Genomic DNA, 18,884 nt, shown 5'->3' with positions numbered 1-18,884 from the left:
CATTGTCTTTATATTATCTTCATGCGTGTACCCAATGTTACGGAGACAGTAGTTTAGGCCATTGGTCCTCAAAAGTGACCAATAGAGAAATTTAACTTAAGGACAATATTTGAGAATCACTGGTTCTGTAAGCAGCAAAAGATTTTCAATCTGCACCCCCACTGCTGCGAGTTGTTTCCCAAGTCTGGCAGATGGAATGTGGGAGCTCGTGCAAACATTGGCAGTGAAAGTGGGATTTACAAACTAATTGGGTAAGTTAGGTTGTTAGTGAGTTTAGTCAACTTGTGCAATATTTAATTTGCAGTTACACAAATGCGATGATTTGCTGATTGTATGGGTTTTAATAAACTTAATGTTTGATAAAGTATCTTAAACTGAAAAATTTATATCTGGATAAAAAGTGGTACTGTCTTTTGTGGAGGTATCTGATTTAAATTAAATGTTCAAATCTTGTCATGCAAAATAATGAAAAATTGTGTTGAATGATTCATTGTAGTTTATCAAAGAGGAACTTACATATTCTTTGGGACTTTCGGTAAAGTCACGAAGATCGGTTAAAAATTACGTCGTAGTTTTTTTGAACCCATCTACGTGACTTTACCGAAAGACCCAAAGACTATGAATTCCTGCAGTCACGAAAGCTTTAAGTCAAGGAACTTACATTTCATGAAGTGTGTGTGAAAACAAATGTAACATGAACCATGCCTGTCACTTTTCAAAACACATTTTAAGTTAAAATCACGCATGCCAGATTACCAAAATTCTGTAGAATTAATTACAATCTCCTTAACATGTTTAATGACCACTCATGTTTAATGAATAAAATTTGTCATCTTTGTAAAATATTTTTTAAAAACAATTACTATTAGGATTATGGGCTTCGGAAACATGTTCATGCTTGCCATTGAAGCATGGGTAGGACTTGTGTGCCAAGAAATTGGTTACGGTGCACAGTATGGTGACAGGCGTGGATTGAAACTACGTAGCAGTGTGCCATAATTATTGATCCAAAGCTTTGTCTTGGATCAGTAAGACATTGGACAACTATGGAGTGACCCCTACAGGGGGGAACAAGCTGAAGAGGACTGCAGAAATGGAGCGATGAAAGGCTTGCGAGCAAGCGCGAGATGGATTCTTGCATCATGAGACCGTGAAGGATGGTGACTGCTTGGGTGGGGGCAGGGTGGGGGTCATCATTGAGTCAAATTGTATGACATTTAAATGTCTACAACTATGATTAAGTAAATGTAACACGATTTTCCATGTCATGGCTGCTGTACTTTTAAAAAAATCAACTGCTTAATATTATGCACTCACCCCAATACTAATCTGCCACTAAAATGCATTAAATAATACAATTACAGAAAGGTTATCTGTCCACTGCCATAATGGAAAACGAATTTTTTTTAATTCTGAGCTAATTACTTTATCATTTTCGTAGCCAGTAGCTGGACACGTCCCATTAGTGACAACCTGAGCTGAGCTGAGACCAATTAAGGGCTGCTACGTCTCATGCATTGCTTATGTGACCATGTATGACTATTCTTGTGATCACATGCACGATTCAGGAACCATAACTCTCCACTTCTAGTTCCATTTTTTTTTCTTATGCTTGCTTGCAAACACCATATTCTAAAGCAGTGGTTCTCAACCTTGGGTGCACGCACCCCTTGGGGGTGCGAGACATGGCAGATTTTTTTTTTAAGGTAAATCATCGAAACACATTAAGCACGGGCACGTAAGTACAACGACTTTGTTTCATCAAACCTGTGTATTAACATACATTTTTTAACGATTGAGAACCAAAGGAGGTGCAATGCTGCAGTAAAGGTTAAGAACCACTTCTAAAGCATTCAGCTACGCTCACTCAACAAATGGATCAATAGCACACGCTCATGATTCGTCATCTTACCATCTGGACTAACCAGTTGGTACGTTTCACATTTGCGCCATGGGAGCCATTTGGCAGAGTACAATACCTATACACACTTTATTTTGAGATAGTGGATAATAAAATCATAAATAATTACATGAAAGGATTTGAAGTGAAATCAGATATTGGTCCATTCGCCCTTGGTTGGGTGTTTTCCAACAGCAACTATTTTAATAGGCGCACCTTTGAGACTTTCAAAACTGGACCAGAGTTTACTGAATTAAACAAATGCTGCTGAAAACACTCGTAGGTTCGTAAACCTAAGTCAGATTTTATTGGGGGCGCCAGAACCATGCCTGTTAATGCATGTTTTGCATTACCGACAATTGACCAAAACAACGCACAATATGATAATTGTTCTTTTTTACCCTTTTATCTGGCAGCAAAACTGACACCTTTTTTTACAAGGAGTCATGTTTGCATTGTCCACAATACCTGCGGTCGGAATGCAAACAAAAAAACACAACTGGTAATGTATGCACTGTCCTTGAAATTTCATGTTTGCATTGACCACAATACCTGCGGTCCTTGAAATTTCAAGCACAGTGTATACTAGATTTGAAGCATTCGTGACTGCAAGGATTCATATTCTTAGGTTTTTTTCAGTAAAGTCACGTAGGTAAAACATTAAAATTAATAAAAGTAAAATAAAATTAAAATCACGACGTTTCGGAGGCAACACAAGCTTCCGTCTTCAGGTGGAACCGTCACAGCCACGACAGCTGTATCAAGTAAATGAGAGATTACAAGAGCTACCACTCCGTATATATAATGGTTGGAGAGGGGGGAAGGGCCAAGTACGGCACACCTTTTATTAATATGGTAAGGTGAGGCTTAAGAGGCTGAGCCTTTGTTATGGAGAGGTACGGTTTGTGACTAAGCCTGGCCTACATAACAATAGTGTGAAAAAAGAAACAACTAAACATGGTAAAACAAGCCTGGCTGTCTTATCAATAACCTGTAATAGTTGTCTGTCAAATAAGATGGTCCAAATAAGTGTAGTTAAATCTGTTTTGCATGGTTAATCACATCTTTCCAATGATTACTCAGTTTGTAACCATCACGGTTGAAATTATGTCTGTGTTTGTATATTTGTATGGCTTCGTGTACAAACCTTTGATGGTAGCCAGGAGGTTTGCAGAGGACCTTGGTCTCGGAAAAGACAATTTCATGAGAGCCCACCGAGTTGTAGCAATGATCGGCAACGGCCGAAGAATCAGTTCTGCCGTGTTTCAGATCTGACTTGTGCTCGCGGACACGATCAGAAACATGACGTTTCGTTTCTCCAATGTAGCAATCACCACAACTGCAACTCAATTTGTAGACTCCAGGATACTGTAAGTTAGGAACGACATCCTTCACAGATGGAATTAGATCACGGATTTTATGCACTGTACTGAATCGGACGTGGATCTTATGTTTGTTTAGAATTTTGGAGATCTTTTTGGTCACGCCTGCTATGTATAGTAACGTGATAGTTTTGGTCGGAGTTTCATGTGGCTGTTTCTGTGTGGTGGGAGAAACAGCTTGGCGGATAGTGCGGTCAGAGTATCCATTCATCCTGAGGGCCCGATGTACATGTCTTAATTCACCGGCCAGGTGGTGTTGGTCAGAAATGCCATGGGCTCTGTGGTATAGCGTTTTGATGAGAGAATTCTTTTGAGATGGGTGGTGGTGGGAATCTGGTTTCAAGTAGGAATCTGTGTGGGTGGCTTTCCTGTAGACAGAATGTCCCAAGGATCCGTCAGGACTCCTCTCAAACAGAATATCCAAGAATGGTAGTTTACCATCTTTCTCCACTTCCATGGTGAATCTGATGGATGGGTGTCTAGAATTGATGTGGTCCAAGAAGTGGTTCAATGCTGGGAGGCCATGTGGCCAGATGACGAAAGTGTCATCCACATACCTCTTCCACAGGGAAGGACACAGGGTGGATGTCTGGATGGCGTCTGATTCAAACTTTTCCATGAACATGTTGGCTATAACTGGTGACAAGGGGGAGCCCATAGGGGTACCCTCATTCTGTTTGTAGAAGGTGCCATTCCAGGTAAAATAGGTGTTGGTGAGGCAATGCCTAACCAGCGCAGGTACATCAGAATTCAATCCATGTTGGACTAAGTCCTCAATTATTGTTAGGGTGTCTGGTACTGGGACTTTGGTAAACAAAGATACTACATCGAAACTGACGAGGATGTCATCAGGAGATAGTACCATGTCCTTAACCATAGAGACTAATTGGGTTGAGTTGAGGACTGCCGAAGAGGTCTTGCCTGTGAAGGGAAGCAGAGTATCTGATAGAAAACGGGCTAGTTTGTACGTAGGAGAGTTTATTGTCGACACGATGGGTCGTAGCGGGGTGCCTTCTTTATGGATCTTGGGAAGACCATAGAGTCTGGGAGGTCTAGCCGCCGATGGTTTTAGAGTGGGACGTTTGCTTGGTTCGATTATGGAAGTCGAACTCGTGATGATACTGTTGGTTTTTGTCGTTAGGCTTTTAGTGGGATCGTTTTTAATTTTGGAGTAACTCCCATCATTAAGAAGGTCCAGGATTTTGTTGTTGTATGAATCTTTATCCATGATGACCGTGGCATTGCCCTTGTTTGCCGAGAGGATGACTATATCATCTCTCTTTTTTAGGTCCGCGAGTTCAGAGCGTTCGTTTTTGCTGATGTTACTAGTGGGTTTCTTCGCATTCTTAAGAATAGTAGCTATTTCAGCTCTTGCTACATCCGCATGGATGTGTCCTATGCCTCTGAGGGCTACATCAATCTGAGAAATCATATCCTCTACTGGTATATATTTAGGGGAGACGGCGAAAGGTCTAAATTTCGCCGTCACCCCTCAATATATACCAGTAGAGGATATGATTTCTCAGATTGATGTAGCCCTCAGAGGCATAGGACACATCCATGCGGATGTAGCAAGAGCTGAAATAGCTACTATTCTTAAGAATGCGAAGAAACCCACTAGTAACAGCAAAAACGAACGCTCTGAACTCGCGGACCTAAAAAAGAGAGATGATATAGTCATCTTCTCGGCAGACAAGGGCAATGCCACGGTCATCATGGATAAAGATTCATACAACAACAAAATCCTGGACCTTCTTAATGATGGGAGTTACTCCAAAATTAAAAACGATCCCACTAAAAGCCTAACGACAAAAACCAACAGTATCATCACGAGTTTGACTTCCCTAATCGAACCAAGCAAACGTCCCTCTCTAAAACCATCGGCGGCTAGACCTCCCAGACTCTATGGTCTTCCCAAGATCCATAAAGAAGGCACCCCGCTACAACCCATCGTGTCAACGATAAACTCTCCTACGTACAAACTAGCCCGTTTTATATCAGATACTCTGCTTCCCTTCACAGGCAAGACCTCTTCAGCAGTACTCAACTCAACCCAATTAGTCTCTATGGTTAAGGACATGGTACTATCTCCTGATGACATCCTCGTCAGTTTTGATGTAGTATCTTTGTTTACCAAAGTCCCAGTACCGGACACCCTAACAATAATTGAGGACTTCGTCCAACATGGATTGAATTCTGATGTACCTGCGCTGGTTAGGCATTGCCTCACCAACACCTATTTTACCTGGAATGGCACCTTCTACAAACAGAATGAGGGTACCCCTATGGGCTCCCCCTTGTCACCAGTTATAGCCAACATGTTCATGGAAAAGTTTGAATCAGACGCCATCCAGACATCCACCCTGCGTCCTTCCCTGTGGAAGAGGTATGTGGATGACACTTTCGTCATCTGGCCACATGGCCTCCCAGCATTGAACCACTTCTTGGACCACATCAATTCTAGACACCCATCCATCAGATTCACCATAGAAGTGGAGAAATATGGTAAACTACCATTCTTGGATATTCTGTTTGAGAGAAGTCCTGACGGATCCTTGGGACATTCTGTCTACAGGAAAGCCACCCACACAGATTCCTACTTGAAATCGGATTCCCACCACCACCCATCTCAAAAGAATTCTCTCATCAAAACGCTATACCACAGAGCCCATGGCATTTCTGACCAACACCACCTGGCCGGTGAATTAAGACATGTACATCGGGCCCTCAGGATGAACGGATACTCTGACCGCACTATCCGCCAAGCTGTTTCTCCCACCACACAGAAACAGCCACATGAAACTCCGACCAAAACTATCACGTTACCATACATAGCAGGCGTGACCAAAAAGATCTCCAAAATTCTAAACAAACATAAGATCCAAGTCCGATTCAGTACAGTGCATAAAATTTGTGATCTGATTCCATCTGTGAAGGATGTCGTTCCTGACTTACAGTATCCTGGAGTCTACAAATTGAGTTGCAGTTGTGGTGATTGCTACATTGGAGAAACGAAACGTCATGTTTCTGATCGTGTCCGCGAGCACAAGTCAGATCTGAAACATGGCAGAACTGATTCTTCGGCCGTTGCCGATCATTGCTACAACTCGGTGGGCTCTCATTAAATTGTCTTTTCCGAGACCAAGGTCCTCTGCAAACCTCCTGGCTACCATCAAAGGTTCGTACACGAAGCCATACAAATATACAAACACAGACATAATTTCAACCGTGATGATGGTTACAAACTGAGTAATCATTGGAAAGATGTGATTAACCATGCAAAAAAGATTTAACTACACTTATTTGGACTATCTTATTTGACAGACAACTATTACAGGTTATTGATAGACAGCCAGGCTTGTTTTACCATGTTTAGTTGTTTCTTTTTTCACACTATTGTTATGTGGGGCAGGCTTAGTCACAAACCGTACCTCTCTATAACAAAGGCTCAGCCTCTTAAGCCTCACCTTACCATATTAATAAAAAGTGTGCCGTACTTGGCCCTTCCCCCCTCTCCAACCATTATATATACGGAGTGGTAGCTCTTGTAATCTCTCATTTACTTGATACAGCTGTCGTGGCTGTGACGGTTCCACCTGAAGACGGAAGCTTGTGTTGCCTCCGAAACGTCGTGATGTTTTTATTTTATTTTACTTTTATTAATTTTAATGTTTTACCTACGTGACTTTACCGAAAAAACCTAAGAATATGACAGTGTATACATTGTGTTTTTTGTTTGCATTCCGACCGCAGGTATTTATGGTCAATGCAAACATGACACCTCGTAAAAAAAGGTGTCAGTTTTGTTGCCAGATAAAAGGGTAAAAAAAACAAGTATCATATTTTGCTACTGGCAAAGGAGGTTCCAATTGTGAACGCACAATATATTTTGTACAATATTTTTGTATACGTATTTCATAAGACTTGTCTTTTTGCACTAATATGATGTTAAATTAATGCTTGGTTGACAAAGATGAGGTTTTACCATATAAGTCTGGAACATTTAAAACATTACTAAATTATGAGTAGAAAAAATGAACGAGCTTAATTACCTTTAAATATTTTATAGCCGTAATTGTGACATTGACCGTTGAATCAGGTGAGCAGCATTACACCAATTCTACATTTCTGTGTTAATTAGTAATTTGTCATGAAATGCCAAATCACATTTCAGAGCACTGAATTAACAGTCCCTGTGTTTAAGATATTGGTTATTGTACTGCTTGTATATAGCATTTTCCCTGGGTAGTTTATAAAACATTAAATCACCATTGGAAACAACTATGGCATTGTGCAATATATAAAATGTGGCTTGTTTTGGAATGGAATTTATATATAACCCATGTTTTAGTCTTCAATATAACATTTGCTAAAGTTCTTGCCCTACACAGACCTGAAGCCACAAAACCTGCTTATCAATAGATTTTAGTTTGTTACATAATTACCATATACAATTATGTATTATGGTGAGATCCCACATTGCATACATCTAGATAGAAAAATTTTGCATTTATATAATACGTTAATATTGGAACTTATAATGCATCTGTAAATGTTTTAGTGAATTAATTACATTATATAATGCTACACTTGAAGATATTTTCCAATAATTGGATTGTATAATTATTGATAAAAGTAATGCTCATGTCATATTTAAGTCCCCGATCATCAACAAACCCCCCTAAGGCTTGAAGAAGCCTGAATCACATTAGGTATATCTCTGATGTCAGGTATAGCTTCTGAAAGCAGACTGCTGCTGTTACTGTGCAATTTTGCTGTTGCCGGTGTTAACATGCGTGCCGGTGTTGCATGTTTGGTGCTGCTGCTACACGAGCCATAATGCAGCAAGTGGTTGGTACAGAGTCGCAATCTGTGAACATTGCACCAGTACCCCCTGGTGGTGACATTTACCGTAATTTTACATTCCATTTGTGGTCGACTTAAACAACTGGTGACGAAGTCACACGTAGTAAAACCCGAATAAAGTTTAAAAATTACTTGGTGGACATGCTTTTTTAGAGTGCAATTACCAAAAGCATTCTCGTCTATTATTAAAGACAATGTTTAATCTATGAAGCAGAGATCTTTTAATTCTGTAATAAAGTGCAGCTCTTCAATTATACATGTTGGCATCACGTTGGGAAACTGAACATGTGGAGTCCACATGCTCTACTCGGGGATAGAATCCTGACATCTGTGCATCTCAGTGGTTGGACACATTTATTATGTTCATTAGAGTTACTAGGCATGGTTTACCTGCCTTTTGCACGTGGTGACACGGGTATTCACCAGCTGATATCTTCTTTTGAGCCAAACTGTGTAATACATGCATTTACATGTCAGATTTTCAGGTACTCTATTGTTGACTTAACAACATTCATACTTTTGTTTTAAATACACAACTGTTACTGTGATTTCACGTGTTGTGTTCATAAAAAAATATTGTGGAAGGTATAATTAATGTGAGCATTAAAAAAATCTACCTTTTCTTTATGAAAAAAACTAGTGACTAAATAACATTTACTGCACAGTGCTGTGGACCAACTGTTTAAAACGCTAACGCATTAGATACGAGGAAATTAGTGATGAATATGTTGTGATTTAAGGCGAATGGGGATATTCTGACAGACCATCAATAATACGCTGAATCATAGATGGTAGTTAATTCCATCTGGAGGGTTATCTGTAATGAGGTCATGCTGTAGAAGATATTGTATAATCTTAATTAACCTTTACATTTATTGGGAAAAAACAATCCGTGAATATAAAATGTGACAGATATTCCAAATGCAAGCATGGGATTACATGTTGTCAAGCATGCAGGCTGGTAAAACACACGTACAATTCAAACATAATTACATGCAAGTATAATGCATGATTATACACTTAAATGGGTCATTGCAATGCATAAAAACATTACACACACTGGTATGATTGTGTTGCTATGAGAACTCGTCGTCTTCTTAGTTTTAGATGGTCTGATATACTACAGTATAGAAATACTAATCAGCCATAATCCACTGCTGGATGAAGGCTGCCCCAAGCCACCACCATCTCAGACGATCTTGCAATGCAACAATCCACCCAGCAACTGCACACTAGCTGATTTGATGATATAAATCACCGTGTGTGATAAGCAAAATCAATAATTTAAGCACTATTCCTTTTTGCAAAGAAAGGCCATTCCATTAAGAGCTGCATTGCATCTGGTTATTTGTGGTTAATGCCCAAAACATTTATGGATTCTAATATTGCACGCAAGAAACACAATTTTTATGAAAGCTGTGACTTATGATGCTACTCCATATTATACAATTTATGATTTACTCAAGATTAATGATGCCAATATTTAAATCCATTAATTGAATTTTTATATTTATTACACGTTAAACGAACCTAAAATCCGAAGTAAATAGTGCAAATTTTTACGTTCCAATGTTTCTTTCCAGAGCTCGTCAATACAGGTCATCCACAGTTCCTGGAGAATTACATTGATGACCCTGCTAAAATTTTGTCAAATGAGCTTTGTTTAACACCTACATAGAGTTTTATTTTTTATTTTCAACCAGATGATGAAAACCCACCAAGGTTAAAAGTCTCTTGAATCAGGTCCTGGCAGGTACAAGAATAAAAATATGCGTATTGAGTATTTGACTGCTATACATTTCCACACGGTACGCCACTTCGTTGGGCTATTATTTGTGGCCAGGTCGCTTATAAAAAAAGACCTAAATAGCCCAGTGGACCTTACCTGCTAAATTAAAGATGAAAAAAGATATTTAGTTTACTCGTTTAAAGATAATTGCACAGTAATGCATATTAAATGCAGATATCATAAAGCCAGACTCGTAAGCATATCAAAGCGATTAACAATTGCTAAAATACTGACATGAAATTGAATGAGATAGTAGCAATCAACCGAGATAGAAGCAATGATCACAATTAATTCAACTCGTGTTGTAACAAATACGTGACGAGTAATGGATTAATGGAGTTATTGCCACATACGGTATTCATTCTCGGCACCTTATAGTGGAATTCTGTGGCACATATTCGGTTTGGAGGATTTTATGTCGGTGCAAGCACCGTGGTAATAATGAAGGCGGTGAAGTGAGTTCAGGTCTCCTTTGAGTCTCGAGAATGCTCTTGCGTGGGCTGCCCAGCGCTATGCAGTCTGGCCTCCCATGTTTAACGCGCGCATCAATTGTTTGATATTTTCATGTTTCTAGGAACCTCGGTAACGCAGCAGCAGTCTAGTATGACCAAGTTTCCTGAATAGAAGATCATATATAAAACAGCATTATTTATCGTCTTTGCTGCTGTATTTTGTCGTGAGTAAAAACTGTTAATTTTTACAGGTTATTAAATGACATTAATTAAAACATCCACAGGAGTTAAAACAGGATCGACAATAAATTACCGCCTTTTAAATATGATTGCATTTTCTGTTTAACTAGGGAAATCATACGTGTCTTCCAGTTCTCCCTTGAGAAATCCAACATTTGACACTACAATTAATGCCTTTGACATTTTTATTTAAATATTACTGACTTAGGTAAAAAATAGATGTACACTGCACACATATACCACTACATTCCTGGTGACATTTACATTTCCTCTTGTATAAAATAAATGTGTATATTTGATAAATGTAGTTTTAAATTATAGTAAACCATTTAATTATACTTTTCGTGCTCATTTGTGAATTATAACCAACTGTCAGCACTTTTAATTGTAAAAGATTACTACAATATTCATGGGTGGTTTTATGGTCGTAATTTTGTTTTCAAGTGCTGTTAATGTTAGCACTATCTGCCAAATTTGGCGATTCTAGCCAATGAGCAGGACTGGACAAAAAGTCAACTGAATGCGCATTTCAACTGCCATTCGTGCGCACCTGAGGCGATGGCAACGATTCCAAGTAACACCTGCCGAGCATGTAAAACCTCAAAAATCTATACTCTTAGGTTATTTCGGTAAAGTCACGTAGGTAAAAAATAATAAAATTTATAGAAATAATAATAGAAATAAAATAATTTTATTTCTATTATTTTAAAATTATTTTTTTTATTTTTTACCTACGTGACTTTACCGAAAAAACCTAAGAGTATGAATCCTTGCAGTCACAAAAGCTTTAAACCTCAAAAATCTGTATTTTCAACTGCCACTTTACACTCGGGGGGTTTGCTATGAAGGCCAATTTCACATGCTTTACAAGTTGAAAAGACATACAATTTAATGAGTGGTTATATAATTCCCCAAATAATTCTTGAAGACTTAACTTTACAAAACCAGAGTGGACACCTAGGAGTAGTTCAACATAGAGTATTATGGTTAAAATGTCTTTTTTTAAATCCTAACTTATGCTTGGTGTGCTCTGTTTTTGTTTTAGGGGCCGTCCATAAATGACGTCACGCGATTTTGGACGATTTTTGACACCCCCCCTTCGTCACACGGCGTCACAAAAAGTCAGACTCCCCCTCAAATATGACGTCACAAAGCTCTGCCCCCCCCCCTAAAATAAAACATGCTTCAAATAATTGTCATTGTAGTGCGTATTTAATGTGGCGCTGCACTCTGTTGTCGGATAAATATTTTATTACAAGTCTATTTCATTAAGTAGAACGTGTTGTCTATATTTATTTAAAGTTGCGCATTTTGATGTGACGTCACATTTCTCAAACCCCCCCCCCCCACTCCTCGTCACACATCGTCACAAATGTCTGACCCCCCCCCCCCAGGTGCGTGACGTCATTTATGGACGGCCCCTTAGTCATTCTCGATGTACCCTGCCACCACTTGCACAATGTGGTACCCATAACCTCTAAAAGGGATCTATGGCTGCAGGGTTTTGGTAGTACATGTTGTTTATGCCACTTATTGTGAAAATTCCGTCACAGTTCCTATGATTGCCTTTTCATTGCTTTCATGGCTTTATTTTGGTGATTTCGAAAAGTGTATTGGTTTAGCCATGTCTGTTTGTTGTAGTACAGAGTTAGACTGATGGCCTTAATCTAAGTTGTCTTGTGGTTGTTGTTGTTTGACTTGCATCCCACTGGGATTTTTGCACACAGCGTTGGTGTACGGTGTTTTTTCTGCAATATTTTGCTGTCTTTTCTTGGATTTTCTGTTTGCACTTAGTCACATATTCACTTTAAGATGTTTTTTGTTCATGTTTTTGTTTGTTGCGGTTGCACCCGATTCAAGAGCCGAATGGCTCACATGGCTATACCTAATAAATGAACTTGAACTTGTGAGGGCTGCTGACCTCCGGCTCCTCCCTCGTGGGAGGGTTGACCTCGGGGGGGGGGGGGGCTGCTGCTCCCCGACTTCCCTCCTCCACGGCCCGCCCCCTCCGTATCCTCCCTGTGAGGCATAACTCGTGGCTGGCGTTCGGCCACCTGGAATTAATCCCTCGCACTCTCCCCCCACGTCCACTCCTACAAACGTTAGGAGACCTCCCGCACGTAGTTGCTCACACTCGCGCACACGCAGCCACTCAAATCCGACGTCGCCACTCTCACAGCGCCGCGCACCAATCGTACGCGCAGAACGGGGGTGGGGGGGGGTCAGGGGTCAAAGGGCAGTGACGTCACTCGCACACGCGTTGCCACCGCACGTGTGTAATGGAGATGATTGAAAGGGCTGTGGGGCGGGTATTCGTGATTGGTTTTGGGATGAGTGTTACGGTGCCCTGGGGAATTAAAGAAATGCTTTAATCGTCCTCCGGCTCCTCTGCGCAATGATGAATAACTTGCGACAGGATTCGCGCACCAGACTCGGGCACAATGACCACGGTACTCGACCGAATGCACGTGTAGGACTCTTTGCACAATGGTCGCACCGATATAGTTATGCACGCGCCAATCTCCGCGTTATGACGAGCAGACTCACACCACCACGCGCTCTCCCCACGCTCGAAGAAACCACACGAAACTGTAATTGATCACTAACGGTTTATTCTCAGCGAGTCTGATACTAAATATTACGGAGCCCGGAGGCGATATTAGTGGGATAACTAACCTATTCCCGGCGGTCTGAACTCCACCCCTATGGCACTCAGCGCCGAAATGAGTGAAGAACTGCGCTGTCTCCCGATGGTCTAAAACCCAATCCGCCCCGCCTATTTCGAATTACTCTCTCGAGGAGTTCTCACGCTGGTCTCTATCTCTCTCTCCCGTACTCACGGTTCGACTCGTACGGAGCTCCTAGGAGCGAATCCTGGCTGCACTGCGACTCGTCTCACGGATGTTCGAGTGGCTGGAAAGTCGACTGTCCCGATCGCTGGCTTGAAAAGAACACGAACTAACGCCTTTTATTGTTCTCTACATCAAAGAGACCCTTCGGTTGATCCGCCGGCCTTCCCGGCCAATCAGATTGCTTGCTTGTGACGTCACCACATTCGTACCGGTGCTCTCAGCGACGTCCGCTTCCCCCTTTCCACATCACAGGGTTCGCCGCTAATCCCCCAACCAATCAGAGTGCCTGCCCTCGTCCCGCCGTTCGTGGCCCCGCCCCCTACCTGCCTGCTAACCCGTTGTGCTGTGTGTCCTAACCGCGGTGGCTGAACGGCCCCGCCGTGACCATGTAATTTCAAGTCAATTCACGGCGCCGCAGGTGCAATTTGACCTGGGGGAAAATCGGCCAATTCCCTGGCCCCAGGAAACCGTGGAGAATGTTCCCACGAGGGCTCCCGGATGAAAACCTGGAGGCCAGGTGACTTTCCCCCGAGGTCCTACGTGGGGGGTGTGTGTGTTCATGTGGGGGGTGGTGAGGGGAAAACAGCGTCGGCTAGGCTGCTTTGTTGTGGTGGCATCGTAGGCGCGACGCCGGCACAGCGGCTTCGCTGCTGTGGCATCACAATCTGCTGAAGCTCCATATCTATGCACTTGTAATACCAATGGCTTTGCACTGCCACTAATGGGCTTAATAATGTTTCTTATGTTTTACAATGCATGCACCACAAAGTTAATCAAATATCCCAAAAAAATATTCACACCAGGAATAAAACGAGGCCATAACTGATGAAAATCACAACAGTCGCTCATTATAATGCACAGAAACGATTCCATTCCCCTTTCACACTGATGATTCATCTCTCGGTCTCATATGGCATCTGAAAAGCAACTGACGAAACATTATGACTACGTTGACTCTTGGTGATCCATTCTATGGTTTCAAGAGCTGCTTGAGATATATATATAACGTTCGTACCTCATGTGTAAGTGTAAAGTGGGCAGTGCTTGGTTGTGTAATGAACAGATTTGACTTAATTCACAATTCGACCATTCGTGATGGGAATGGCTGCACCTGCTCTGTTAAAAAAACGAATAGGGATTAGTTGCTCAAAAGAATACATAATAAAACATTGTACTGTATAACATGATTTTTTCATCAAAACCTCCGGTATAACGAAGTGCATCACATAACTACGGAGGAACATTTATGCATGCCATGACGAGGTGAGCATATCCACAGCAGAGTTTACCTCAATATCTGAGGCCTGAGTGCAGCTCGTCCTATTACAACATTTCTGGATCAAGGGATCAGGGTCTAGAACAACATTGATAAATACTGTACACCGAATGCAACTCATACATTAAACACCAAAGTGAAGTGTTTGTAAAATGTCACATTGTCGTTCCTAAATAGTACAGTATTAAACATAATGGGTGCTCTTTAATATACATCACATGGTTGTGTTGGTGTTGGAGAAACCAAGTCTGATTTTGGGGGGAATTTTTTTTCATTCAGTGATTTCACTCAAATTAATTACGGTTTACAAAATGTATGTCTCGGAAATTACTGAGTGACTATATCCACTTTACTCACCTGTAAAACACACACGGGTTATACCATTAAACACACACGGAACATGCCATAGAACGATTTAGTGCCATCTAAGTGTGTGTACCTGTTAATCTTGGGGAATGTAAATCTGTTTTTGAATATAACGATTCCAGATTCATTCTTTTAGTAAATGAGGAGCCAAATAAAGTAAAAACTCACACCCATGTATTTCTTTTAATATTCTACGTTTTGCTTTATAACCACTGTTTTTTGAAACCTGCCAGCAATACTTAATATGAGAAGCGATATCAATTAGTGTATTTTCTTAAATCAGAAGAGATATCAATCTGTCATTAAAAGTTCAAGTTTGTCACTGTGATAGAACATTGAGAATATTCATGAAAAAAAAACATTGGACTTCATTGTAATTTTTTAAAAATTATTTTTCCAGGGTACAAGACACACAAACACATAACAACAAATAAACGTGGCTCAACAAAGGCTTTCCTTGTTGACTTTGAATATAAATGACTGATTTGGCAGGTGTCCTTTTTGGTGTTGGAGTTTGGACAATTGTTAAATCTTGACACTACAGCCACGTATGAATAAATGGTGGATGCCACCAACTGATTGAATGATTAGCATTTTGACAAAAATGTCATATGGTTGGATTGAAAACATTGCGAATTAAATTGGTGCAGATGTTCATGACTCTAGACAGCCCACAGAATTGCATTTAGCACCAAAATTGTGTTTTCAAATATGTATGTTTTTAAATCGAGCGTTTTGCCAAAATTCTGTGCCATTTTCAGCAAAAAACTAAATTATGGAAATGCCTTTTTCTATTTTCCAGTTTTAGTTTTTTTTTTAGTTTTAAAATAAGTATTTTTGTAAAAAAAATGTTTTTCCATATACAATACCCTCCATCACAGCAAAATTCAAGCACTGAATAAACTCGTACAATATTAGGCTGTATTTCTTAAGTATGCTAAAAAAATTCACCCAGTACACATAAACGTTTTACCAGTAAACCGTTAAAAAATACGGAGATATCAAATTGCCTCCAAAACCCATTTAATGGAAATAACCTATCCGTGACGTTATGGCATATAATGTACTGTTGTCCAAATAAAAACACGCTCTCCTGATGAAATGACTTACTGAATTTAGAACGTCAAACACAGTAAAGCGGAGCTATGTATTCTCAACAGAATAAAAATACACTAAATTAAAAATGCAAAAATGCAAATTTTAACAGGGTGAGGAGGCAATCAGTCACAGTATCTTGGAGGCAACAGGCTGCAGGTCATGGGGGTCAAGAGATCCGACTGTGCCAGTGGACGATCATTACATTAAACCAAGCAAATGCGACCAAAGAAGGTGAGCTACATTCCCACACTGTGCACCAAGTACCGAGCAAATACGGCGTAGCCACGGAATCTAAAGCTCTCCCCAATTCCGTTCTGCATGCATGTGGCACATGTATACATCTGTACAGTCCTGTTTGTGTAAGCTTTTAATGAAAGTGTATCTCAATACTGATGTGGCTTGGTGGTTCACAGGTCGAATGATGACAGGAGCTTTAAGCCAAAACCACCAGCACCTGACCTTAAATCCTCGGCTCTCATATCAGATAAAACCGTAAGTCTCAACTCAGTGGTCAATTACTTCACAACAACAACAAATAAAATGTTTTCCTCCATTTGATTTGACCTGACCCAGCTTTACTGTCCTTTACAGTAAAGAACGATTAAACACAGTGTGAAGGTGCACTGGATTGCGGTTGCTGGCAAAATAACCCGAACGAGAAGACTCCACCTTCTATGCTTGTTTTACCTTTTATGTTTGTTTTACATTTGCATAACGTGATAGAAATATCAACCTTTCTCTTTGCCTGACTGATAATGGAAAACAGTTGGTCATGAATGCATAATGTGAATTTAATATCATTTATCTTTCCAGGAAAGCCTCACCAAGCATCAAAACTTGTTTCAGGAGGGTCCTGCATGGGGATATTTTGCCAATTCCTATTTGAAGAGTGTTTGCACGTAGGAGGAAGCTGGTTTACGCGGAGAAAAAAACCATACAGAATAGAGGATAACACTCAAATGGTTTGCGCAAAGTCATGTTTCTATTGTACTTGCTATACTCCCTTCCTCTGACAACATTATAGCCCAGCAGAGTCTCATATTTGCACGAGTCACCAACCCTTACCTCCGAAGTGCTCGATAACAGATGTGTGCCACCGGACCCAGCTGACATAACTTAAAATGTCTGTTCATTGGGAAAAGCAAACGACAAGGTGTTCAGGTGGAGTGGAGGAACATGTCAATGCAAGTTTACTAACACTGCTCCATTATTCCTGAACCCATCAAACTTCATCAGATTGACAATTGTTAAAGTGGGTTTTATAAAGAAAACATAATTTTACTTCTTCACGGATATAAATGGGTTATTTAGAGTTAGTCTAAATATACTATTTCCTATTCTTTGGGTCTTTCAGTAAAGTCACGTAGATAGATTCAAAGAAAATAACAAAAACTACGAATTGATTAGAAGCTTTCGTGACAACAGGAATTCATACTCTTTGGTTATTTCCGTAAAGTCATGTAGATCGAAAAAATAACGCATAAATCACGACGTTTCGATAGCAACACAAGCAATCGTTTCAGGTGAAACAATACAGCAAGGCGGACTGCTGAGGAGAAAATGTAGTGAGAGAGCTACTGCAACCAAAGGTGAAATACGTTTGTGGTTGGTACAACCCAAGGGTAAGTGGGCGGGACTAGGGATGGAATTTGCAAGTAAATGTAATCGCAGAGAGGGTAGGGGTGGGTGACCTCGGCTAATCCGAGGAGGGGGAGGGAGGGCTGCCGCAACGGGCGAGAGGGTGGGGGTGAAATTTACAGAGGGAAAAAGGTGATAGAGAGAAAAAAGATAAAAGATATCAAACTATGCAAACTTAGAGAGTCGGCCAACACAAAAGTTAACACTATACCTGGTTGATCAACGTCCTTCTGTAGTGGCGTGAATGGGCTATGTGTAGCGACGTAAACGGGCTATGTACACTTACCTGTAGGGGCAGACGCAATATCCCTAGCCCCGGAGCAGTAGGGGGCTGTGGGGTGTCCTAGGATCCCCCGGGACCCCTCCCAGTAGGAGAGGGCTGCGGGGTGTCCTGGGATTGCCCGGAGCCCCCTCTGGAACTCTCTAGAAGGTAGGCGGAGCCAGGGCTGACGTACCAGTGCTGGGTATAAAAGCCGGACCCCTGGAAGGGTCTGGGGCCAGTCCAAGACAGAAGCCAGAAGACCAGCTAAATAGGACCCTGGGACCCCTAGCCCCACTGCCCTTGTAAGGGCCGGGACTCCATGTGGCTCAGTGGCAAGACCCTGGGAACCTCCGGCCCAACGTCCTTGTGAGGGCCGTGTCCGAGTGGGCCAGTGGTCGGAACCCACACTCTGGCTTGGTCGGGTTAGAGTAGCCTCCCCGAGGCACCCGTAGCCGGAGAACCCAGAGTTGTGGTCCCGTCTTAGGGCACGTTAGCCCGGAGGCAATACCTCCCCAGGCAGTGGGTATCGAACGGCCGTTGCCCTGAGTGAGCCGGGGCTGTATTGCCTTGTATTGTGAATGTGTTGCCTCTAAGATCCGAGGAGGGGGGAGGTGACCCACCCTACCCTCTCTGCGATTACATTTACTTGCAAATTCCATCCCTAGTCCCGCCCACTTACCCTTGGGTTGTACCCACCACAAACGTATTTCACCTTTGGTTGCTGTAGCTCTCTCACTACATTTTCTCCTCAGCAGTCCGCCTG

The sequence above is a fragment of the Lampetra fluviatilis genome, chromosome 1 (genome assembly GCF_964198595.1).
Source record: "Lampetra fluviatilis chromosome 1, kcLamFluv1.1, whole genome shotgun sequence".
In the NCBI taxonomy this organism is placed as follows: Eukaryota; Metazoa; Chordata; class Hyperoartia; order Petromyzontiformes; family Petromyzontidae; genus Lampetra; species Lampetra fluviatilis.
Note: the sequence above shows the minus strand (reverse complement) of the source record.